The sequence below is a fragment of the Pongo pygmaeus genome, chromosome 18 (genome assembly GCF_028885625.2).
Source record: "Pongo pygmaeus isolate AG05252 chromosome 18, NHGRI_mPonPyg2-v2.0_pri, whole genome shotgun sequence".
Classification (NCBI taxonomy): Eukaryota; Metazoa; Chordata; class Mammalia; order Primates; family Hominidae; genus Pongo; species Pongo pygmaeus.
Window position 1 is genome coordinate 81977446 of NC_072391.2, and position 24955 is coordinate 82002400.

The following is a 24955-nucleotide window of genomic DNA, read 5'->3' on the forward strand; positions in this document are numbered from 1 at the left end:
ACCACGCCTGGCTAATTTTTTTGTATTTTTAGTAGAGATGGGATTTCACCATGGTGGTCAGGCTGGTGTGGAACTCCTGACCTTAGATGATCCACCTACCTTGGCCTCCCAAAGTGCTGGGATTACAGGCATGAGCCACTGCCCCCAGCCTCCCCACTCATTCTTTGAAAAAAACAATTTGTTGTTGTTTTGTAGAGACAGGGATTTGCTGTGTTTCCCAGGCTGGTCTCGAACTCCTGGCCTCAAGGGATCCCTGCTGCCTCAGCTTCCTAAAGTACTGGGATTACAGGTGTGAGCCACCGCACCTAGCCTCCCTATTCATTCTGAAAGTATCAGTCTTTTTACTTTTGATAGGACATGTTGAAGTTTTGGTTAAAAATAGAAGAGAATTTGAAAATGAAGTTCAATTCTAGAGGTTTTCGAGATTCCTGCCCAATATAAAAAACTTCTGATACATTAAAACAATTTTTTTATACTTCATTTTTTAGAGCAGTTTTAGGTTCACAACAAAATTGAGAGAAAAGTACAGAGTTCCTATACACCCCTTCTCTTGATATTTTAAGTAATGATTTCCCTTACATGGGTGCAAAGACTATATGTATATGTGTATATATATATATTTATATATATAAATATATGTATATGTGTATATATATTATATATATACGTATATTTATATATGAATATGCGTATATTTATATATATACATATACGTATATTTATATATATATTTATATATATAAATATATATATTTTTTTGAGACAGAGTCTTGCTCTGTCACCCAGGCTGGAGTGCAGTGGCGGGATCTTGGCTCACTGCAAGCTCCGCCTCCCGGGTTCACGCCATTCTCCTGCCTCAGCCTCCCGAGTAGCTGGGACTACAGGCGCCCGCCGCCACTCCCGGCTAATTTTTTGTATTTTTAATAGAGACAGGGTTTCACCGTGTTAGCCAGGATGGTCTCGATCTCCTGACCTCGTGATCCGCCCACCTCAGCCTCCCAAAGTGCTGGGATTACAGGCGTGAGCCACCGTGCCGGGCCAAGACTATGTATATATTTATTCAAGACCTGAAGTAGGCTTTTTGGGTAGATCTGATCATTGGACAAGGAGGAACATATTTATTAAGAGATACTAAGCATTGTAGTAGTCTTCATTTGAAGCCTATGAACTCTATAAACTGCATAGTTTAGAAAGTGCCTTAGCTTGTTTGAGCCTTTACAGCAACTCTGTCCTGTATTATAACCATTTTACAGACGAGTAAGATAAGACCCAGAGAGGTTATGGCTTGAGGTCAGATGGCTGCTGGCCATCAGGACCTTTTAAAAGCAGGTGTTTTGACTTCTAAAACCTTTGCTTTTTCTACTTTGCCAAACTGGTTTTCTGGAAGAGACTGATGAAGGCATAATCTTTCACACTGTGACTTCCCCTTAGTAGTTCCTCCTTAAACATTTACAGAATGAATGAATGAAATGCGCGTTTAAAAACTTTAATGTTACTAATTACAAAATTTGTTACTATAATATATTACTATTCACTAAAGTTTGTGTGGGGTATGTTTTAATAAAGTCATTTATTTTATTTTCTAGTATAAAGACATGCTATTTTTAAGACACGAAAACAGCACAGACTTATTTAAAGTGAAAAGTAGAAGTCATTCCCTTCCTCTCTGATCCTTAATCGTCAGTTTGGTGTGTGTCTTCTATGGTTTTTTCCATTGGAGTATTTTGTTGTTGTTCCGTTGTTTCATAATATGGTCTGTTCTATCTAGTCACTGAACTGAACTTCATTGAGCAAACCTTGTTTTCAAAATTATTGAAAACATCTACTGAAGTCAGTTTTCTTAGGTGTACCTAATTTTGCCAGGGAATGAAGCAGATATTCTGGAGATTAAAGTGGCTTATCAGGATCCAGTGTGCGGGGGATTGTGGAAATGCTGTCACAACTTATAACATGTTGTCCAAACAATTGTTTTTTTCTTAAGAAATATTTTGGGCCAGGTGCAGTGACTCACGCCTGTAATCCCAGCACTTTGGGAGGCTGAGGCAGGCGAATCACTCAAGCTCAGGAGTTTGAGACCAGCCTGGACAACATAGCAAAACTCTTTCTCTACAAAAAATACAAAAATTCACTGGGCATGGTGGTACTCTCCTGTAGTCCCAGTTACTTTGGAGGTTGAGGTGGGAGGATCGCTTGAACCTGGGAGGTGGCGATTGTAGTGAGTCGAGATTGTGCCACTGCACTTCAGCTTGGGTGACAGAGCGAGACTGTTATGTCAAAAAAGAAAAGAAAAGAAATATTTTGAAGACTTCCACCCCCTTCATAGCAGTCATGCTGTCCGGTGTTCATATTGTAGAAGGAGGTCTGGGCTGGGCGTAGTGGCTCACGCCTGTAATCCCAGCACTTTGGGAGGCCGAGGTGGGTGGATCACCTGAGGTCAGGAGTTTGAGACTATCCTGGCCAACATGGTAAAACCCCATCTCTGCTAAAAGTACAAAAATTAGCCGGGTGTGGTGGCGGGCACCTTTAATCCCAGCTGCTCGGAAGGCTGAGGCAGGAGAATAGCTTGTACCCGTGGGGGCAGAGGTTGCTGTGAGCCGAGATCACGCCACTTCACTCCAGCCTGGACGAAAGAGTGAAACTCGGTCTCAGAAAACAGAAAAGGAGGTCTGATTCACATTCAGATTCTTGTTCATCCATTGCCTTTGCACTAGATTTATGAGAGGACAAACTTTTTATTAGTTGGGGATTGGTAAGTCACCTGCCCTAGGGAATAATGAGAAACTGGGTAATTAACGTGAATTTTTCTCCATCTTCTTCAAAATCATGTTTTTGTCTTCTGTCACTTTGTTTCATCAGAGTACTGCAATGGCAAAAAACAAAACACCAATTCAGGTCCCACTCGTGAGAGATAACCACATTTAACTACTTCTGACTTGTAATAAAATGCAAAATCAGGGCTTCCAAGTGTGGTTTACTATTTTGTTTAGAATTAATTTGCAGAATACTAGACACTTTTTTCAGAACCACATATGAAGGACTTTATATCTTTTGTGATTGTTCAGAGATTTTGGTGGCTGGACGTTAGGAGTATAGAGCTGAAGAGAGAATTCCTGTGCTTTAGAGGTTCGCTGGGTAGCGAGGGAGAGAAACAGGCTAATGGCTGGGTGCATCCAATTTTAGGGTGGTTATTCCTGTAACAGAAGTGTGAACAACATAGTCAAGAACATTCATTCATTCGTTTGTTCATTCATTCAGCAAATAGTTACAGAGTGGCTGCTGTGTACCAGGCACTGAGGAGGGAGTGATGCGCGAAAACAGGCATTGTTTCTCTCACGGAGTTTATGGGTCCTGAGGAAGACAGCTTGCTAATCAGATAATCACAGTTACGTACATGTCGCTCCAAACTGAGAGATGTTTCCCAAAGGAGGGGAACACAATCTGAAGTCAGAGAACGGTTCCCGTGGAAGTGACACGTTTATAGCATGAGACAGTGGGGACAGCATGTGCGGTGGACCTTTGGCTGGAGGGAATTTGGAGCACTTCGGAGAACTCAGCAAGGACCTGTGTGTCTTGGGCACAGAGCTGGAGGGGAGGGACAGACACACCATCCAACCTTGCAGCCTTTGTTAGATGTTACTGACTTTATTCTGAGAAAAGTGTGGAAGAGGGGGTGATAGAACATTTGACCATGGAACCTCATAATCACATTGCCGTTTGGGATCGTACTCTGCCCAGTGAAGAATAGACTCACGGGGTCGCATTGGCAGTAAGGAGATAATTTAGGGCAGGGTCCTTGGACTTTTGACTTGGAGGGTGCAGTGGAGGTGGAGAGAAGTTGCATGACTCAGGAGTTAGGTATAAGGTGTTTCAAAAAAGGAGGAGACTGGGAAAAGCTGGGAAGACGTCTCTTCTAGAATGGTGACATTTGAGCTGGAGTTTTCCAGGCAGAGAAGCACACGGACAAGGGCGTGTGGAGGAGAATGTGCAAAGGAACGGTCTCAAAGCCTGCAGCTTGTTTGGGAAACAGATAAATTCGTGGCTGAAATGGTGTGTAGGGTGAAGTGGTTAGCCGGGAGTCTGGAGAGGAGAGATAAATAACTTGATAATCCAAGCTCAGGACTGAGTTAAGTTGGTAGCAACACTCTGTTAAGATTGCTGGTTGAGGCTGGGTGCGAGGCTCATGCCTGTAATCCCAGCACTTTGGGAGACCGAAGTAGGCGGATCGCTTGAGGTAAGGAGTTTGAGACCTGGCCAACATGCTGAAACCCCATCTCTACTAAAAATACAAAAATTAGCCGGGCGTGGTGGCGCATGTCTGTAATCCCAGCTACTTGAGAGGCTTAGGCAGGAGAATCGCTTGAACCCGGGAGGCAGAGGTTGCAGTGAACCAGACTGTGCCACTGCACTCTAGCCTGGGCAACAGAGCAAGACTCCATCTCGGAAAAAAAAAAAAAAAAGATTGCTGGGTTGAGATGATTGTGCAGGGGTCTTACTTAGATGCTTCGAGAGTTGTCAGGGATTTGATTCTTTAGGCTCTCCTCCATAGCTGGGACTCTACTCTCTGCTCACTTTGGCATCTTAAGCCTCATAACTTTGAGGGGAAAGAAGTAGGGCATTTCTTTTGGGAACTTCTGAGACAGATTAATGTGAGGCAAGTAGCCCTTCAGTGTCCTCAGTGATAATTGGATAGAGTAGTTAGGGAAGGTCATTTAGGGACATATTCACTTTATTTTGAGGGGGAGGCACCTTTAAAAACAAGCATCTGTCCCTTGATTATATTCGTAGAAAATAAGGAAAATATTAAGAAAAACTTAGGTGACTTGTTACCTTATTTTAAATGTTTCCTGTAGTACTTTTGGTAGTAAACTTTAGAAATTTGGAATCATTGGATTTAACAGCGTTTTTAGGGTTGTGATCCTTGAGTGCCCTCTTCTAATACCAGAATCACCTGGCACCCTGGGTGCCACCCAGAGACACTGAGTAAGGATCCCTGTGAGCAGGTCCCCAGGCCGTCTCAGCCAGGCTCAGGTTGCAGATCGTCTGCATGGGTTTGTGTACAGCTTTTTTCATTTTAACTTGTTGAGCACTTTCCCATGAATAGCAATAACAAAATCGTATTTTGGACAGTGTTACATCTCCAGTCTAGGTTAGGTGTGAACAACAACAAAAATATGAATTGTGCCCCTCACTGTGAATGTGATACTCACTTATTTTAGCGCTGAGTGGAATTGTGGAACAGTTCTGAGCAGATGAGAAACCTGACATTTTGCCACTTTGAAGAGCTGTCATGTTGTGTCTTCAGAACGAGATTTCAGTTTGGTTTGGCATTCATTAAGTACGTGATTATACCTTTTAAACAAGCATTTACCCAGCACTTGCTCTGTGCCAGGGCCCGTGTTGGGATTTATAAGTTGCAAAAAACTTGTTTTTAAAAATATAAGTACACATGTGTTCCCCAAAGCCTTAAGATCTGCTCTGGCTGTTGCTGTGCACCCCACATCTTGAAATAGGACCCTTGTGGACAGCATGGGATCAGCACACTCCCCCACAGCTCAGTTTAACTGTGAGCATCTGATGTCCCAGAGAATTGGAACTTTATAATTCATCCTGAAGCCTGGTTGTCAACATCTCTGAGGATGTGTGCATAGCATTAAGCCAATTTACCATCAGGAGTTCCTGCTTCCTTTTGCTGTTGTTGCTCATGGATTCGTCAGGTGAGGAAATTCTAGTCTCTAGTTTTTCCCAAACTGGTGCTGAAATAATTACACTTGGTTCTCTCTTGCTTCTTACCTCTTTGCTCTTCTGTGCCACAACAATGTATTCTAAGGTGCCAGCAGCAGAAACTTTTCTTCCATCTATAACTACAGTTTTAGGCGTGAGAAAGGGCTAGCTTTTTTTTTTTTTTTTTTTTTTGTCTGAGATGGAGTCTTGTTCTGTCACCCAGGCAGTGGCAAGATCTCAGCTCACTGCAACCTCTGCCTCCTGGGCTCAAGCGATTCTCTGGCCTCAGCCTCCTGAGTAGCTGGGATTACAGGTGCGTGCCACCATGGCTGGCTAATTTTTGTATTTTTAGCAGAGATGGGGTTTCACCATGTTGGCCAGGCTGGTCTTGAACTCTTGACCTCAAGTGATCCGCCTGCCTGAGACTCTCAATGTGCTGGGATTACAGGCGTGAGCCACCGCGCCCAGTGGCTTTTGCTTTTTAAGGTGGACAGAAACACCTTGCAGCTGTGCTTCGTTGCCCTTGCTGCTTTTGGGTGGAAACATAGACTTAAGTTAGCATATTCATCAGTTGATCTCTTTTCTGTGAGAAGGGAAAGAAATCGCAGTATTTTGTGTGCACGGCAGGCTTTGAGGGCCCTTATACTTTGATTCTGTAGATGCCCTGTCCTTCCTCGGGAGGCACTCAGCTGTGTACAGAGGCCCGTGTGGTCCTGTCCTGAGAGTAGCGGAAGGAAGACATGGCTCTGCCTGGGGAGACTGTGCCTTATGCAGAGGCGAACACCACATGGATGAGCTGGAAGCAGCCGCCGGCCTGGCTGCTCTGTCAGGTCAGGAAGGCTTTCTTGAGTCTAGTGTGGTCTGGCTCCCCCACTGTCCCCACTGCCTAGCACAGTGGGCACTCAAGTGTTTGTCTGTTGGATCGGTTAATTGGCAGGGACCAGTTGAAGCAAACAGAGAACAGCTGGTTGTCATTCACTGTTTTCAGGACTGCTTATGGTTGTTTTTGGTGTTTCTATAATAGTTCTAGGCATGAAGTTCAGGACCACAGCACGCAAGACCACAAGGGACAGATTTGCCTTCTATAGAAATAGGAATGAGAGCTGATGAAGAAGAGGTGGCTGCTTCCCAAAGTATCACATTGATTGTCATTTCTGCATTTAGAATGCGTGAGTGACCCCTAAGCTGCTCTTCAGGTTCTTCAGTGCTCTCTTTATCTCTCTTGTGTAGTTTCTTGAATCCAGGCGACTGACCCGCACGTCACATGTAAGTTATTTTGTTTTATTCTTTGGTCTCTTTCGCAGCAAGTGTAGTCTGGAGATCATAGGACGCTTAGCAGTGCAGAGAGAATGCCTTCACCAGAGTTACCAGCAAGTGCTTGGCTGTGGGGGCTCCGTGTACTAAAGCTCTTCCAGGACTGTTAGTGGGCATGCCAGTGATCTTTGCAGGCCTGCTTAGAGCAAATGCAGCTGTCCCCCAAATCCAAGAACCATGGAGCAGCCAACCTTTCCAGTACGGGGCCCAATTATGTGTCACCAGTGAACATGGAAAGAGCTTTTCGGCTGGTTTGCCGCAGTTAGTTTATCTTTCCCCACCTTTGTAACCTTAGATATCTCAGCCAAAGCCACCATTCACCCACTAGTTATTTATTGAGCTCAGCTATGTGCCAGGCATTGTTGGTACCGAAATGGAGGAGAACGCATTGTCTCTCCCCGAGACCCTCTGTCTGTAGACAGGCTCGCCCCCTCTGTCCCTGTGGTTTGCTCCCCTACTTTCAGTGAGTCTCTGTGCCTGGCCCATTTTCTTAGTCCCACTTTACCCACCTTTAAAATTGCGCCCTCCTTCACACTTGTCACCCTGTCTCCTTGCTCCCTCTCCAGAGCACTTCACACCTAATACCCTACATACCCGGTATCCTGACATATGTGTCTGGTTCACTCTCTTGTCCTCCCCCAATATAAGCTCCGTGAGGGCAGGGGTTTTTGTTTGCTTTGTTCACTGCTAGGGCCCCTAGTGCTAGAATGTGGTGAGTGCTCTGTAAACATTTATTAACAAACACATTCGTGAAAGACATACCACAGTGAACATATTCAGAAGCCCACAGTCTAGTGTGGGAAAGAAGCTAGAGAATCAACGGTTAGGATCCAGAATTAGAGAAACCGTCACAGGAGAGTCCCCGGGGACACCTTGGCTCATGTTTGTGAGGAAAATAGCTCACAAAGATGAGCTTTTGGAACTGAGTTCTATAGTGTGCAGAGTCAGCCAGGCCAGCAGGGGCCCAAGAGAAGGGCGCCCAAAGCAGAAAGACCTGGCGTGTGCCATGTCGCCGAAGTGCATTCGGGATGTGGAGAGTTGTCGGGGCTGCAGTGCTGGGGGTTGTCTGGGAAGGTGGATGGGTGCGTCTTGTAGGCTCTGCTAGAGCCTGTTAGCCTGAAAAGTTCTGGGAGACTAGAAAGGCTTTTCCTGGGCACCAGAATAGTAAGGTTCAGTTGAGAGACAGCTCTGTGGTGGCCACATGCAGTTTGGAGGGTGAGGGGTGAGCACAGAGGCGGAGGTAGATTGTTGCAGAGACCCAGTTGAGAAGCTTGGAGGGCTTGAACAGTGCCTAGAGGAGGGGCAGGCCTTAGGGTGGCGGGAGGTGGGTGGCTGGCGGGAGCCAGCTCGTTGTGGTGTGTTCATGGTATATAGTATTTTCTTCCTTAAAATGTGGAATGATACTTGTTTAGTAAAATGTTTTTCCCACTTCTTCCTCTTTTTTAGAGATGGGGTCTGGCTCTGTCATCCAGGCTGGAGTGAGTGGCACAATCGTAGCTCACTCACCGCAGCATCTAACTCCTAGGCTCAGGCCGTCCTCCCTCCTTAGCCTCCCAAAATGCTGGGACTACAGATGTGCGCCACCATGCGTGGCTTTCCATTTCTTATATTGTTGAATGTTTTTCCATTAAATATTTTCCTTTGCGATTGTTGTTTTTTTTTTTTTAGATCTCAAGAGCTTTAACTTAATCTTCAGCATTGTTTTTTAAGGACTGCAGCGTATTCACAAGTTATAGTTTATGCATACTAAAAATGGTAATGTTTGGCAGGTTTTTTTGGTCCAATTTTTAGTTATTAGTTGTGAATTTATCTTATTTCCTAGAGCAAATTAAGCACATGATTGTAAACTGGAAGATGAGCGTCCTTAATTCATTGATTACTTTTGGGGCAAAGGGAGAGATATATTTTGCTAAGGGATATCAAGAAGATACTTAGTGGATATTTAAAACACAAATTTTTTAAAATTTTAAAAGTAATATCAAAAACAACTTCTACATATGAAATGTTTGAAAAATATTTAAAACGATCTGTTTATTATTATTATTATTATTTATTTTTTATTTTTTATTTTTTTTTTGAGATGGAGTCTTGCTCTGTTGCCCAGGCTGGAGTACAGTTCGCAATCTTGGTTCACTGCAACCTCTGCATCTCGTGCTAAAGCGATTCTCCTGCCTCAGCCTCCTGAGTAGCTGGAAATACAGGCATGCACTGCCACACCTAGCTACTTTTTATATTTTTTAGTAGAGATGGGGTTTCACCATATTGGCCAGTCTGGTCTCGATCTCCTGACCTCAAGTGATCTTCCCGCCTAGGCCTCCCAAAGTGCTTGGATTACAGGCGTGAGGCACCACTCCTGGCCCATTTATAAAATATTTATCAATAAGCTGGCTTATGTTTGGTGAAGGCCAACTATTTCAGCTACTGCTGTAGATATCCAGGAAGTTGACCAAAGCATCCTTACCTTTGTGTATAATGGATAGCTAAAGCATAAGAAACAACTGGGCACATTACAAGATGTGTAATTAAGTGCTGAATTATGTGGTGCATGTGGCAGGTTCTTTTGTAGTAATTCAGAGAATGAAGATGGATAATGAGCTAGTCTTGAGAAGGAATAGGGTCTCCGGCTCCCAAAGTGCTGGGATTACAGGCATGAGCCAGTGAGTCCAGCTGGGCGACCTTACTACTTTATATGAATTCTCTGGTCACTGTTGCCCAACTATCGTTTTATCTCCTTTTTTGCTTACCCCATTTATGTGTTAGGGTGCCCTCCCTTTTTTAAAAAAAACAAACAAGTAGAGCTCAGCTTTCTAACTGGCTTACACCATAAACTAGAGGTTTAGTGGCTCATGTAACTAGAAATTCCAGAGGTAGATCAGGCTTCAGAGTTGGTTTAATTCAGCCGTTTAGTTACAGTTTTGAGGACCTGGCTTCTTTTCATTTTTTCACATTTCTTCATCTTTTCATTCTGCATGTCAGTATTATCCCAGGGCTAGTTTCCCCCACGATGGCGGAGTGGCCACAGCAGTTGCAGGCTTCACATTTGGGCACAGCCTCCGTCACACCAACCTGACCAAGAGAGTGAGTGTGCATCCCAGAATTCTAGGCAGTGTCCTGAGCTTCTTGCCCTTTGGGTCGTCCCTGAACCAGAGCACTGTGGTGAGGAGGGTGGTATGCTAAGCAGGGCTCCCATCTGGCCTGGGGGTGGGGGTGTGTTGACATCTAAACTGGGTGACCACTATCCCACAGGGTAGGAAGGGGAGCTGGCCAGTTCGCTACTGTCCCACATGAGCGTAATGTCTCTCCCCCCTCTCCTTTTCCAGATATGCCAGTTCCTCCTGGACTCCTCAGACTGGAAGATTGTCCTTTCTCCTTGGCAAATCATCTGTACTATCTGATTGCATCTTACAGTCTTCTTTAAATATTATTGTTCCTTAACTGTTAATGTGTCTGTGCCTTGAGGTCAGCCTCAGGTTCCAATCCTGTTCCATTTTGTTTGTGGAATCTCAGGCAAGATTGGTTTCTCTGAACTTTTTAAAGTTTTTTCATCTTCATCATTCAGCAAATCTTTATTAGATTCTCAGTGTTGTGCTTCAGTGGACGAAATACAGACTGACACAAGGAGATAACAGTTCATTCACAGAGACATAGGTAAATGAGAATTACTATGAAATATGAACAGTGCTTTGGCAGAAATCGGGTTTAGAAACACTTCCTGAGGAGGTGATGCCTGCGTTGAGCCTTGAAGGACAAGCAGGACTTCTTCAGAGCATGGGGGAAGAGGGAGCTGCCTGCATGAAGGCTGATCAGCAGAATAATGAATAAATGCAGAGTTACTGGGATCTTAGGTGCGCAACCTTCGGCAAGGTTGGTAGGCAGAGACGTCCATTACACCAAGTTGAAGAGTGAAGATTCTACCTTTATATACACCTTACAATTAGAGGAGTGACCGCATGTCCTGGTCTAAACTTATCCCAGCATAATTCATCATAATGATCCTTTCACTCTGAAATATGCCTCTAATTTGGATGATAAATGGTTATGCAACTTAAAATAGAAGTCCAGAGCCATAGGGACAGTCACTGTGATAGCAGTGTGCTTGCTTCATAGTAGAGCCTTGGGATTACATGAGATAGAGCATAGCAGTGCTTCTCAAACTTAAAAGTCCGTTGAGAATCGGCTGCGGGTCTTGTGAATGTGCACATTTAGATTCAGTACACCTGGGGTGGGCCCTGCGCGCTGTCTGAGCTCCTAGGTAATTCCTAGGCTGCTGGCTTGGTGACCTCACTTTGAGTAGCAGGTAGTATTGGGCTTCGGGAGCTTCAGAGGGTCTGTGAAGTTCTGAAATCATAGACAGAAATGTGTGTACATGCATTCTTTAGGGGGTGGGCCTAATTCCCTTATATCAGTGTCTCAGGAGGTCTGCTGCCACCCAAAAAAGATTAGGAATCCTCCCTTTTAGAAATTTTGTGCAGATTAAATGAAATATGTTGATTAAATGCCTGTAACATTGTCTAGAGCATAATGGACATTCAGTACACACTAGCTGTATGTCCTCCTTCTGTGACCCCAGTTCTTTGAAGGCAGGACACATTGCTTAAACATTTTAAACTGCTTTTTAATATCCTTTTTATGTCATTGGTGCTCAATAAATGTCGATTTAGCTTGGTGACAAGCTGTTTGATGACTGTGAGCCATTCTGTCAGCATTTGCGAGTCTCTTAGGTGCCAAGCATTTTACTAGGTAGATAGGAGGAGGCTACTACCTAGGTTATTGCAGATACCCAGGCATAGGTGGAGTCATCAGGGCCTGTGCTGGATAGTAACTGTAGAATTGAAGAGGAGTTGCATCACTTCTTAGTCATCTTCCTGAGTTATGTGTGTTCAGGAAAGTGCTTCTACTGTCTTTGATTCATTGAGGTCCTAGTCTCTGGTTCTCAGGTGTATGTGATTTCAGTATGGATTAATTTACTGTAGTGCTTAATTCATTCAGTTGCTATTCTTGCCAAATGCAGTTTTTCTGAACATTTTGATATTTTGTTGAGATGGTCCCAGAAATTTGGGATTCGTGATCACCTTAGGGTATTTGTGATGGAAAGGGTATATAATTTATGGTATTTTCAAAGTTTCTTACCTAAGAGATTGGAAGAACAATGATGAGAGAGAGACTGGAAGATTAGTTGTCTTATAGAGTTGTGGATGCTTCAGAGGACTTGACTACATTGCGAAGGGAAAATCTTGGATTGGAAGGTTATTTTTGAGAAAGTGGAGTGTTGGTAGTGAAAGTTAGATTTCAGTGAATTAAAAGCAACTGAGAGATGAGTTTAATTACAAAAGAAACGTCTTTTGTTCAAAAGGCATTTCTGAAGAGTTGCTTGTGAGTTTGTTTATTTTATTGAGGCAGGATTGTACTCTGTGACCCAAAATAGAGTGCAGTGGTGCAATCATGGCTCACTGCAGCCTCAAAGTTATTAGCTCAAGGGATCCTCCCACCTCAGCCTCCTGAGGAGCTGGGATTGCAAGTGTGGGCCACTGTGTTTGGCAGGAGTTTAATTTTTCCGTCATATTACTTCTAATTTAGTTGCATTATAGTTTTTCTTCTGGCCGGGTGCGGTGGCTCACGCCTGTAATCCCAGCACTTTGGGAGGCCAAGGCGGGTGGATCACTTGTCAGGAGTTCAAGACCAGCCTGGCCAACATGGTGAAACCCTGTCTCTACTGAAAATACAAAAATTAGCCCAGGCATCATGGCACATGCTTGTAATACCAGCTACTTGGAGGCTGAGGCAGGAGAATTGCTTGAACCCAGGAGTCGGAGGTTGCAAAAACAACCTCTGACTCCTGGGAGTTTGCGCCCCTGCAACTGAGATTGCGCCACTGCACTCCAGCTTGGGCAACAGAGCGAGACTATCTCACAAAAAAAAAAAAAAAAAAGTTTTTCTTCTTTTAGTTTTGTCATTGTTGTTTTTGAGAAGGAGTCTTTCTCTGTCACCCAGGCTGGAGTGCAGTGGTGCAATCTCAGCTCACTGCAACCTCCACCTCCTGGGTTCAAGCGATTGTCCTGCCTCAGCCTCCCGAATAGCTGAGATTACAGGCGCCCGCCACCGCACCCAGCTAATTTTTGTATTTTAATAGAGACAGGGTTTCACTATGTAGGTCAAGCTGGTCTCGAACTCCTGACCTCAAATGATCCACCCGCCTTGGCCTCCCAAAGCGTTGGGATTACAGGCGTGAGCCACCACGCCCGGCCAGAAGAAAAACTACAATGCAACTAAATTAGAAGTAATATGACAGAAAAGTTAAACTCCCAAAGTGCTGGGATTACAGGGCATGAGCCACCGCGCCCGGCCAGTTTTGTTGTTGTTGTTGTTGTTGTTGTTTTTGCCTTTATTAAGTTGTTAATGATCAGTAAACCCTTAAAAGCACTAAAAGAGTTCCCATTTTAAAGACATCTGGATGTTGTTCATCAACTTTATATAGTGAATAATTATCTCAAATTAAAAATAATTTCTTTTTTAATTGGGAGGCATAACTGAATGGAGAAGTAGCTGCACTCATCCTCCTGTTTTCTGCTTAGTTTCTCCCACCTCCTCAGTTGCCTATAGTGATGGAGCTTTTTCTTGGATCCGAATGCCCCTACACAGTGATTCTAACTCCCAACTGTAAGTCAGAATCACACAGGAAGTGTTTAAAATGCTGAATGAGGCCTGGACTCCACCCTAGACCACTGAAGCCAGAATTATTGCAGGAATGGCCTGAGGATGCTCTGATTCTAAGGTGTGGCCAGGTTCGACGACTGTTGTCTTAGGCCTTTGTCCAATATGGTTTATGCTGCTCCCCTGCTAGGTGAGTACCACCGCGGATTGGTTACCTGCTTTTATGTGGAAAATAGAATATAGGAAGCCGATTGGGTGGAAAACATCTCTTCCAGTGTATGTAGATCCCATAAGGGGGACTTTGAAGTCTGGAGTTAACAGTTTTCTAATAAAAGATTTCAGACCATGTCCACGAACTTAAATACGTAATTAAAGAGTGGAATGCAAATTATTAAGATTTTGCTGGTAAAGCAAGCTCTGCTTGCGTAATTTAAATCTTCGGAGGGCATGTTTCCACAGATCATTAGGTGAAGGTTAAACTGAGACAACAAACAGCGGACGCCTTCCTTAGCTAGCATACCTCTTTTTGCATTCTTTTATTTTCAACAGATAGTAATTTTGCAGCTTTTTACTTCTTCAACCAAACCTTCTAAGTAACTTTGCTTTCCATTAACAACAAAGCAGCTCATTAAGGGGGAAGTTCTGTGCTTAATCTTAACACTGGAAGGAGAGGAGTCTATTTACCAGCTAATGTAAGTACTTCTCATTAGGCAGTCCTAGATTTTCTAGGATATTTGAAGAGTCTGCTGACAGCGACCAGCAAATCAGAGGAAAATCATTTCTGTAGCTAGGTTCTTTTTTCTTGGATGTCCTTTAAAAGGAAGCTCTGCTGTAGCGATGTGCTTTCCTTCCTGGCAGGTGGCCTTCAGTAGCTGGCCTTTTGTTGGTCCGGTTCCAGCATATTTTATTAAGTGAAAAATCCTGTAGAACAGATGGCACTTACAAGTTTCTGCCCATGTAGCACTCTGTTTAATGAAATACTATAGTTTTGCTTCATTGTTTTTGGCAGTAATTGTCTTTGTGTGGAGTTTGAGTACATGGTCCGAGAAGCTCGGCAATAATAAAGGTTGAGCCAGACAAGGATAATCTGAAGTGATTGAGTAATGATGGGACAGAGGCTTCGGAGTGGAGTGCAGTTACATTGAAAACAGATGCAGAATAAAAAGATGATGCACAATTTTTTTTTTTTTTTTTTTTGAGATGGAGCCTCGCTGTGTTGCCCAGGCTGGAGTGCAGTGGCGCGATCTTGGCTCACTGCAAGCTCCACCTCCTGGATTCACGCCATTCTCCTGCCTCAGCCTCCTGAGTAGTTAGGACTACAGGCGCCTGCCACCACACCCAGCTAATTTTTTGTATTTTTTAATAGAGACGGGGTTTCACCGTATTAGCGAGGACGGTCTCGATCTCCTGACCTCATGATCCTCCCACCTCGGCGTCCCAAAGTGCTGGGATTACAGGCCTGAGCCACCGCGCCCGGGCGATGATGCACAACTTTTTTTTTTTTTTTTTTTTTTTGAGAAGGAGTCTCGCTCTTTTGCCCAGGCTGGAGTGCAATGGCGTGATCTCAGCTCACTGCAACCTCCACCTGCCATATTGTCCAGGCAGCTAGTGGTCTGCTTCTGTCACTATAGGCTAAGAAAGTTTGCCTCTTCTAGAATTACATTGGCGCAGAATTACACAAACTGTACTCTTTTGTTTGGTTACCTTCACCTGACCCAGCTATTTGGATTTAGCCATGTTGAGTGTTGAGTTCCAGCCTTTTCAGTACTGGGTAGTATTCCTTTGGGGATGTCCCACAGTTTGCTTGTCTCTTCACCTCTTGATGGACATTTTTGTTGTTCCCACTGTTTGAATCTGCTGTTCACATTCATGTACAAGTGTCTGTGTGGACATAGGTTTTCATTTCTTGTGGGTAAAATGTGGTAAGCGTATATTCTACTCTAAGAAACTGCAAGGCTTTCTCAAAGCGGCCATGCCGTTTTCTATCTGCACCAGCAGTGTATGAGAATGCTTCTTCTGTGTCCTCACCAACATTTGATATTGTCAGTCTTCTTTTTTTGAGACAGTCTCACTCTGTCGGCCAGGCTGGAGTGCAGTGGTGTGATCTTGGCTCACTGAAACCTTCACCTCCCAGGTTTAAGCAGTTCTCTGGTCTTAGCCTCCCGAGTAGCTGGGATTACAGGCAGACTCCCCCACGCCCAGCTAATTTTTTTATTTTTAGTAGAGATGGAGTTTCACCATGTTGGCCAGTCTCGAACTCCCTATCTCAAGTGATTCGTCCGCCTTGGCCTCCCAAAGTGCTGGGATTACAGGTGTGAGCCACTGCGCCCAGCTCAGTCGTCTTAATTTTATAAGATAATTATAAATCTTATAAATTATCTTATTTTAAAATAAGATAAAAATTATCTTATTTTAAAATAAGATAAAAATTATCTTATTTTAAAAGATAATTTTTTGTCCCTAGGGACATGAGTTCCTGTCATTGACAGCAAAGTGAAACTGAGTACAAACAGGTGGTTCTTAGTGAAATGTGCCCAGAAAGACAGTTTGAGCAGAAAGAAGGGACCAAGAAATACAGGATGCATGCCCGCTTCACACTGGAAACCGGTGGTCTTATTTGAGGGTCAAAGATGGGGGGTGGGGAATAAAGTCGATTTTAAAAGGATTGACCAGCCCCGATACCTTCTGATCACATCCAAGGTTGTTTTTTTTTTGGCCTTTTTTCCCCCTTATAACTTAAGATTTTGAAAAGTGGTTTCTCTTTAGCTTGGGAAATGGATCACATGGTAATTGTTAATGATTTTTCTCTAGGTCAAAATAGGTGTTCCTTTAAAGTGTTCTGTGAAGCTTAATTCACTTATGTTGAATAAGTCTTATATTTTAAAATATAAGTTTAAGTATTATACTTTAAAAATAAGTGTTATTTCTTGATTATATTTATTTGAAGATTATATTTGAGAATGAAAGATGTACTCCTAGCTGGAACATCTCTGGTGATAATAAAAACATGAGAATAAAAACCATTCAGAGTGAGTGACAGTTAAGACTGTCAGCCCCCTGACACCTGTGAAGTCGCAATGATTGCTATGTAGTATGGAGAAGTTATTCCTTATCCTTAGAGCTTTTTATTTGTGTGGATTTTTTCATCTTCTTCCTGAATTCATTTGTTCAACAAAGCTATTTTGAGCACCTACTCTATGCCAAGTGTACTGCATTAACTTCTGGCTAGACAAAGATGGATCTAACTCGATTCTTGTACTTTAAAGAAATCAGCTTCATGGAGGTATAACGTATGTGCAGTGAATTTCACCCATTTAAAGTGTATATTTCCATGAATTTTAACAGATGTATACATTTGTGTAATCACCTCCACAATCAAGACACCAGTTCTGTCATTCCCCAGAATGATGTTGAGCCCCCTTGCAGCCTCTTCTTTTGTTCGTCCTTGGCCCCAGCAAAGACAGAACTGCTTCTGTTACAGTTTCTTTTTTATTGGTTTCGTCTTCCATTTCTTTTTTTCTTAAGGTCAGCACCAAGGTGATTGTAATGAATATGAAAGTAGGTGGAATCTTGAACTTCTACTAGGGCTATCCCAGGTAAAGTTGACTGAATTTACTCCCTAATTTATCTTCTCTGTTTCATACAATAGCAATTTTACACAGCAAGTTATTCAATAATGAGGGCTATCTATATTACCTTGCTATTTAGTACTAGTTAAGAGCAAAGCGAGTTAAAATTTAACGACCATTTTGTAATACAGTTCTAATATAGACACAGGACTGGAAAGTTGGTAAAAGTGGGTTTCTGTTAAGTGAATCATGTTTTCTAATTGGAGATTCAATCTGAATTCAATCTAAAATTTCTGAAGGAAATTTTAGCTCGAACCTCTATGAAAGCACTTAATATACAGCCAACCTGTTAAAAACCATACTTTGAAAGGCAAAATGATTGCTTTTTGACAGCACTTTAATAGCAGAAATAGAATATACAAACAGGGAAGTGGACACTCAATTGCAGTACTTTGACATTTGAGTTTCAAGGAGAGAGGCTGCCTGTGAGAGTGACTTTGTGTAGTTTGTCTATTTTGTTCCCTTCTCAGGACCTCTTTGCCCCAAGAAAGTAAAGCAAAATTTTGCTATAGCCCTATTAGTGAGGGAACAAAACTTCTCTTCCTCCCTCTTCCTTTGTCTGCTTCTGCCATTTGTAACACTCAGTGCAGCTTGCAGTTGGCTTGCGCTGTAATAAAACTGTAAATGTCACCATGCCCTGACCCCTGTGGGTGTTGTATTCAAAGTTTTACTCTCATAGTCTCGCATAGTTGAGTGTGGATAGTTGATGCTCAGTGCATATTGTTGAATTGGCGAACTTCGTGCTGTGCATTCACTATTTGATGACAGTGTCATCTCCAGATGTCCTCAGAACCACCCACACCACCTTCTGAAGTTGAAAGCACACAATGATTGTTCAGTAGATATCAGCTAGCACCCATGACTTACTGGGCTTTGATTCATAAAGCTTAGTAAAGAAATTAAAATTTTTATTTTGATACAAGTACTGACCTTTTTTAAAACTTTATTGAGATATGATTCACATGCTGTGGAATTTGTGTATTTAAATAAATATGCATTTCAGTGGTTTTTAGTATATTCACAGTTTTGCAGCTAACACCGTAGTCAATTTTAGAACATTTCATCATCCCCAAAAGAAAGCTCATGTTCATTAGCAGTCACCGCCTCCCGCTCCCCCATTCTCCTCTCCTCCCAGCCCTTGGCAACCATGATCTTTCTGTGTCTGGTAATTTGCCTATTCTTGGCATTTCATATGAATGGAAGAAACAATTTATGGCTCTTTGTGTGTGGTTTTAACTTGGTATAATGTTTTCAAAATCATCCTGTTGTAGCATGCATTAGTCTGATGACATTTTCTTTTTCTTTTTCTCTTTCTTTTCTTTTTTCTTTTTTGAGACGGAGTTTTGCTCTTGTTACCCCGGCTGGAGTGCAAATGGCACGATTTCCGTTCACTGCAACCTCTGCCTCCTGGGTTCAAGGAATTCTCCTGCCTCAGCCTCCTGAGTAGCTGAGTACAGGCACCTGCCACCATGCCCGGCTAATTTTTTTTGTATTTTTAGTAGAGCCAGGGTTTCACCATGTTGGCAGTCTGTTCTCTGACTCCTGACCTCAGGTGAGCCACCCGCCTCGGCCCCCCAAAGTGCTGGGATTACAGGTGTGAGCCACCATGCCTGGCCTGTCTGATGACATTTTCAAACCCGTGTTTCTTAATCCTTTCTAGATCCAAGAGATCCTTTTGGAGATGGGAAGAATTTTAGAAGTTGTCTGGTCCAACATACCTTCATTTTGTAGATGAGATTAAGGCTTTAATTAATCACTCAAAACAGTCTATTGCTCTTTTCATGTTTCCTCAAATTCGGCTTATTTGGATCAGGAGAAGAGGGAGAATACTTTATACTTCTCAGCTTCTTGTGTATTTGACTGTGACCTGGTTATACCATTTGCCCCTGTGAGGCTTAGCTGTGCATCTGTGAATGGGAGATTGTTCTTAGAGATTGATCATAGTTGTCCACCTGCCTCGGAAACTGCAGGGTACAAATGCAGCAGCAAAGTATTTACGTTCTTACTTCAGGGCTGATCTCCTATTTCTGTCAGTCCTTTTGAAGGCAGAGAATGTTAATTTGGATGAACCTACATATTTATTCCAATTTCCAGAGAGAGGAAACTTTCAGAATGCTGTGCTGCAGCGCCCCCTAGTGCCATGCTGTACTGATAGTCCCCAGTGTCTCCTGAAGCCGAAAGCGGTGTTTCCCGCAGTTCCCACCGGAGAGCTGTAGCCTGCAGGTTGTGCAAGTGAACATTAGACATCTTTCCTCCTTCTCACCTTGCTTGAGCTGAGATGGAGGAATGTGTCTTTATTTCTGAGGGCAAGGTCTTTGTTTTTCCTTTAGCAGGAACACTGGTTTTCCCACTTCGTCTAAACCTTTGCCCAGGGTTTCTAAACTCAGGCCCTCTGAGGGCCGTAGTGGCCTCCGCACACCTCCAGAAGGTAAACTGAGCCAGCTTAGCCAACAGGCTGTGCTTCAGGAAGGAAGGTGTCTTTTGTTCCCATCCCTGCTGTGGTGTGGGCTTGCCCCCCTTTTCTTGAAGTATTTCTTGTATATTTTTTTCCCACATCCTCGAGAAAGGATCAGAAAGGAAAGATGTGAACAGTGAGAGTTTTGAAAGCCTGGGATGGAGGCCGGATGGGATATGAGGGGAAGTGGTGGAGGGGAATAAATAGCTGCTCTAGTTCACAGTCTTACTTCCCCTAAAAAGGGGAAGAAATGCCTAAAGCCCTTGTAGTTTGCTCCCCCGAATCACAGGCATTTCTGTACCGTCTCGCCCCTGGGCATTTCCTGTGCAACCGCAGGACGCGGAAAAGGAGCGTTTGTTACTGCTTTCTGATACCTCCTTTTGACCCCAGTGTTCTGACTCTGGCAGGGTTGCTGAAACCTTAGGGGGCTTCCCAGTCTTTCCTGATGGTATTTGGTGTAGCTGTGGGAAGGGCAGAGTTAGCCACAGCAGTGTCACAATTTCTGTAGTGTGGCATGGCTGACAGGGCCTCCAGGTACCTGCTTTTATTTTAGTTTTATGACAGCCACCAATATGTCCTAGGTTCTGCACTTTCTTTGAAATTACAAGAAACAGTGAACTTACTCCTGCTTTTTAGTCTCCCATGTGAATTGAATTGTTCTGTATTTTATCTTGCTCTGTTAGGGGCAAAACTAATTCATGTCATCAGTGGCATTTCTTTCTCCACTAGGTTGTAAATCCTGTGAAGTCAGACAGAGTTATTTTCATCTTTATTTTACCCAAACACCTACAATTTTCCCCCCTCATGTAACAGCCTTTGAAATAAGTTAATCTTCCAGAGGAGAGAAAACACTAAACAGTGAAACATAAGGAGAGGGTAAAGGTTTTCCTCATAACCTCACAATTTTCAGTGTTAGCTTAAAAAAAAAAAAAACAAAAACTCTTTATTTGGAAATAGTTTCAAACTTGAAAAGTTGCAAAAAGAAAAATAGTACAAAGAACCCTCAGATAGTCCTTTACCCAGATCCACCTGTTGTTAAGATTAAACCCATCTGCTTAATCATTTGTGTGTGCTCGAGTTCTCTGTCTCTGCAAATACACACTCATACCGATACACAAACTCACAGACACACAGACATGGGCTAACAAATGCAAATATACAGACATACAATCTTTTTCCGAACCCTTTGAGATTTCAGGGAAGATTACATACACTCTAGCCACTTACTCCTAAATTCTTGAATGTGTATTTCCTAAGAATAGGCATATTCTCTTAAATAACCACAGTAAAACGTTACCACTTTCACAAATTTACATTGATGCAGTACTTTTTTCTAACCTGTCCATATTCTAATTTTGGGAGTTGACCATATAATGTCCTTTCTAGAATTTTCCCTTCCAGCACTGGATCCGGTCTACGGTCAGGAAATGCATTTAGTTGTCATGTCTCTAGCTTTTTGTAGTCAGGGAGTTTCCCACAGCCTTTCAGGATATTGACTTCTTTGAACAGCAGTTTCTCCTCCCCTCTTTTGATAACATTCCTCATTTTACCAAACACCTAAAATAACTTTTGATTGGAAATTAGGAAGGCTTTTGGAGAAGGAGATGGTGAAACCAGAACATTTTAATAGCAGTTGGCTGTCCTGAATTTCTGTGATAAACTTTTTGGTGTCACAAACATGCCTTGCTTCAACATTTAGTCAGATATCATTTTAGTTAAATAATTGTCACTCACTGGTATTTGCTATAAATATATTGAATAAATTGAATAAATAATTAAATAATTGAAATATATTGAATAAATATTTGGCCTTTTTTCCTTTTTTTTTTTCTCGCTGTTACCCAGGTTGGAGTGCAGTGGAGCGATCTCGGCTCACTGCAACGTCTGCCTCCCGGGGTCAAGCGATTCCCCTGCCTCAGCCTCCCGAGTAGCTGGGACTACAAGCATGTGCCACCACGCCCAGCTAATTTTTGTATTTTTAATAGAGACGGGGTTTCACTGTGTTAGCCAGGGTGGTCTCAATCTCCTGACCTCGTGATCCGCCTGCCTCGGCCTCCCAAAGTGCTGGGATTACAGGCGTGAGCCACCACGCCTGGCCTCCTTTTGTAGTTTTATCAAAATTATAATTTATGTCCACTCACTGGTATTTGCTATTGAATAAATATTTGGCCATTTTCCCTTTTGTAGTTTTATCAGCATATCAAAAAATTACCTTTTTTCCTCCCAATAAAGTTGTCATATTCTGTTTTATAAGCAACACCTCTTTTTTTTTTTTTTTTTTGAGACAGAGTCTTCCTCTGTCATTCAGGCTGGAGTATAGTGGCACGATCTTGGCTCACTGCAGCCTCCGCCTTCCAGGTTCACGTAATTCTTCTGCATCAGCTTTCCAAGTAGCTGGGATTACAGGCACCCACCACCATGCCCGGCTAATTTTTGTATTTTTAGTAGAGGTGGGTTTCACCATTTTGGCTAGGCTGGTCTTGAACTCCTGAAGTCAAGTGATCTGCTCGCCTCGGCTTCCGGAAGTGACGAGATTACAAGCGTGAGCCACCGTGTCTGGCCAAGCAACACTTTGTCTTTTGGAATAGTGTTGATAATAAATGCTTCTTCATTGTACTGCTTTGAATGATGCATATGATTTTGTTAAATACGAAAATGATGTCTTAACCTTCACATTTATATGGATTATTTTATTACATCATTCATAATCCATGTTTGAATGGTTACCATGCCAACTTACTTTGCCAAGAAAGAAATATTTATCATTTTTCAAAATGTGCATTGCAATTCTAAGAAATTCCATTTTATTCTTAGGATTTCCCTAGCTTGTGATATCAATGGCTTGTCTTTTACTGACATTTGATAGTTAACTCCCCAAATAGGGAATTCCTTTATATGTGGTTATTGGGTTGTATCAGAATTCCTGCTTGAGTATGAGTTATATATGTATTGACACATAGGAAAAAGATACATGTAGTTTATCTGTCATGAGCATATGGGGAATACTCATTGTACAGGAGATGGAAATTGTAATCAAGGTTCCCTGGGAGGCTGAACGCCTTGCAGAGTTGCTCTTAAACCCTTGGCACTGACTTCTTAGCCGGTTCCTTTGTTATTTCAGTTATAAAATTGAAAGGACAGGTTTTAAATATTCGTGAAGTGTAACTGCTCACTTTTAAAAGCTCATGCATTTAAGGATTAAATTGTGATTCACGTGTATTTTGATGGAGTTATTGAGCTATGTGGGCCAGTATTAAGGAAATTAAGTTGGAGTTCAAAACAGCTGTGGCTAGCCATTTGTCAAGTGTTAAATGATAGTTCAGTGTTGCATAGTTGGTAATCAGCAGTTACTTATGGTGTATTTTTTGCGTGACATGTTTTCATCAAGTCCTAAGCTGTTGTCAGTGCGATCTTGAAACATGCTTATGAAATTATGTCTGTGCAAAATGGGTGTATTTGAAGAGTTGTAAGGTGATTTCTGTTGTGTTTACTTTTTATGATTAATGTTTTGAATAAAGTATGTAGTTCCCCCAAAAAAAAACCCTCCAAAAGACGTGCTAGGAAATCCCCTCCACTCCTGTCTGCATCCTGTCTGCATCCACTCAGTGCTACTGCCCCGAAGGTGAAGGGCCACATTTTTTCTTGTTGATCTTTCCAGTGTCTCTTTATGCAGACACAAATATCTATATTATTAACAAACACAAATATGTCATTATATAGCAACACAGATAAATACTCTATTTTCCTACCTTTTTTACACCGAGAGTGCTTTCTTCTTTTAATAGTATTTTGAAGATCTCTCGCTGTCAGTTCCTAAAGTTCTTCCTCATTTTCCCTCAGTTAATTTTGTAATTTGATTGAAGGTACATATCTGTGGAGAAATTATTGACATGAAGTTATAATAACACACTTAAAATCTATAACAAATTTTCTCAGATACTTTAAAAATAATTAAGTAAACTAATAAATTTGAAAATAATAGGAGAAAAAAAATTCACTGAACCGTTTCTGAGCATTCCAGCTCATGACTTGAGGGCGTTTGCCGCTGACTCATGCTGAAGCCACTTGGTGTCTGCGTTTGAAACAGGAAGTGTGTGTTAGTGGCTTGGAATCTTGTTTTCTCCTCCTCTCCTCTGCTGCCAAGATTTTTATCAAATCATTGGGATTTGTAGTTTTCTTACTGGATTGACCAGCTCTAAAAACTTTAGGCTGTATATGAACTCAAATAAGAAAGTGTGCTTAGAAGTATGATTTAAATAAACATAAAATGTTTATTTTCCGTTGTCTAGGAAGAAAACCGTCCTAAAGAAAATACCTGATAATCCTGCAGAACATTCTGATTTCTTATCCTTAGGTATCTTCCCCACATTCTGAAGTAAAAGGCCTTTCTTGTTAGTCGTAAGATAAAATGGATAACTTTTAATATATAGCATTTCTACCTTTTTTTTTTTTTTTTTTGAGACGGAGTCTGTCTCTGTCCCCAGGCTGGAGTGCAGTGGCTCAGTCTCGGCTTGCTGCAACCTCCACCTCCCAGGTTCAAGCGATTCTCCTGCATCAGCCTCCTGAGTAGCTGGGACTACAGGTGCACGCCACCACGCCTGGCTAATTTGTTGTATTTTTAGTAGAGACGGGGTTTCACCATGTTAGCCAGGATGGTCTCGATCTCCTGACCTCACGATCCGCCCACCTCAGCCTCCCAAAGTGCTGGGATTACAGGTGTGAGCCACGGCTCCCGGCCTCTAATTTTTTTTTTTTTTTCTTTAACTGCTTGTTGCAGAGCAGGGCTACCCCATAGGCAGTGTGCACAGAGTAGCCACGTTTCTACTATTGATATTAAACAAAACAGCATGATTTTAGTTTATTTATTCTTAATATTTGCATTCAACTTCACAGCTGCTGTATGTTTCTTGTATTTTACTTCTTTATCATTCTTGTATTTCTCGAATTCATTTTCTGGAATTCTTAAGCAGTTTCCTTCCCTCCCAAGAAAAAGGTGTATGTGACAGAAAGAGTGTTCTTTCTCTTTTGCACTTGAAAAGTAATTTATAGAATTCTATGAAAAAATACTCAGGCATTCTAGGAACAAAATCCTTTTTTCTCGAAACTTTCAAAAATGTTGCCCCATTGCCTTCCATAGCCTTGTTGATTTTGCTATTAAGACGTTCTGTCGAGTTTTTTAATTTAG

The 24955-nt window shown here is 42.3% G+C and overlaps 1 protein-coding gene and 2 long non-coding RNA genes across 5 annotated transcripts in view; 2 read left to right on the forward strand and 1 right to left on the reverse strand.

The window, feature by feature from the left end:
• The window catches only part of USP10 (ubiquitin specific peptidase 10), a 78523-nt gene that overhangs the window by 6053 nt on the left and 47515 nt on the right, over positions 1-24955 (forward strand). The gene's annotated exons all lie outside the window — the stretch shown is intronic.
• Positions 1381-23850, reverse strand: LOC134738521 (uncharacterized). The gene is made up of 3 exons (XR_010124257.1): positions 23774-23850; positions 23520-23641; positions 1381-2860 (listed from the first exon to the last, which is right to left on the reverse strand). It is a non-coding gene; the product is annotated as an uncharacterized LOC134738521 (long non-coding RNA).
• On the forward strand, positions 6022-16094 carry LOC129015066 (uncharacterized). Its single transcript, XR_010124256.1, has 4 exons — positions 6022-6987; positions 10012-10113; positions 10356-10683; positions 13608-16094. It is a non-coding gene; the product is annotated as an uncharacterized LOC129015066 (long non-coding RNA).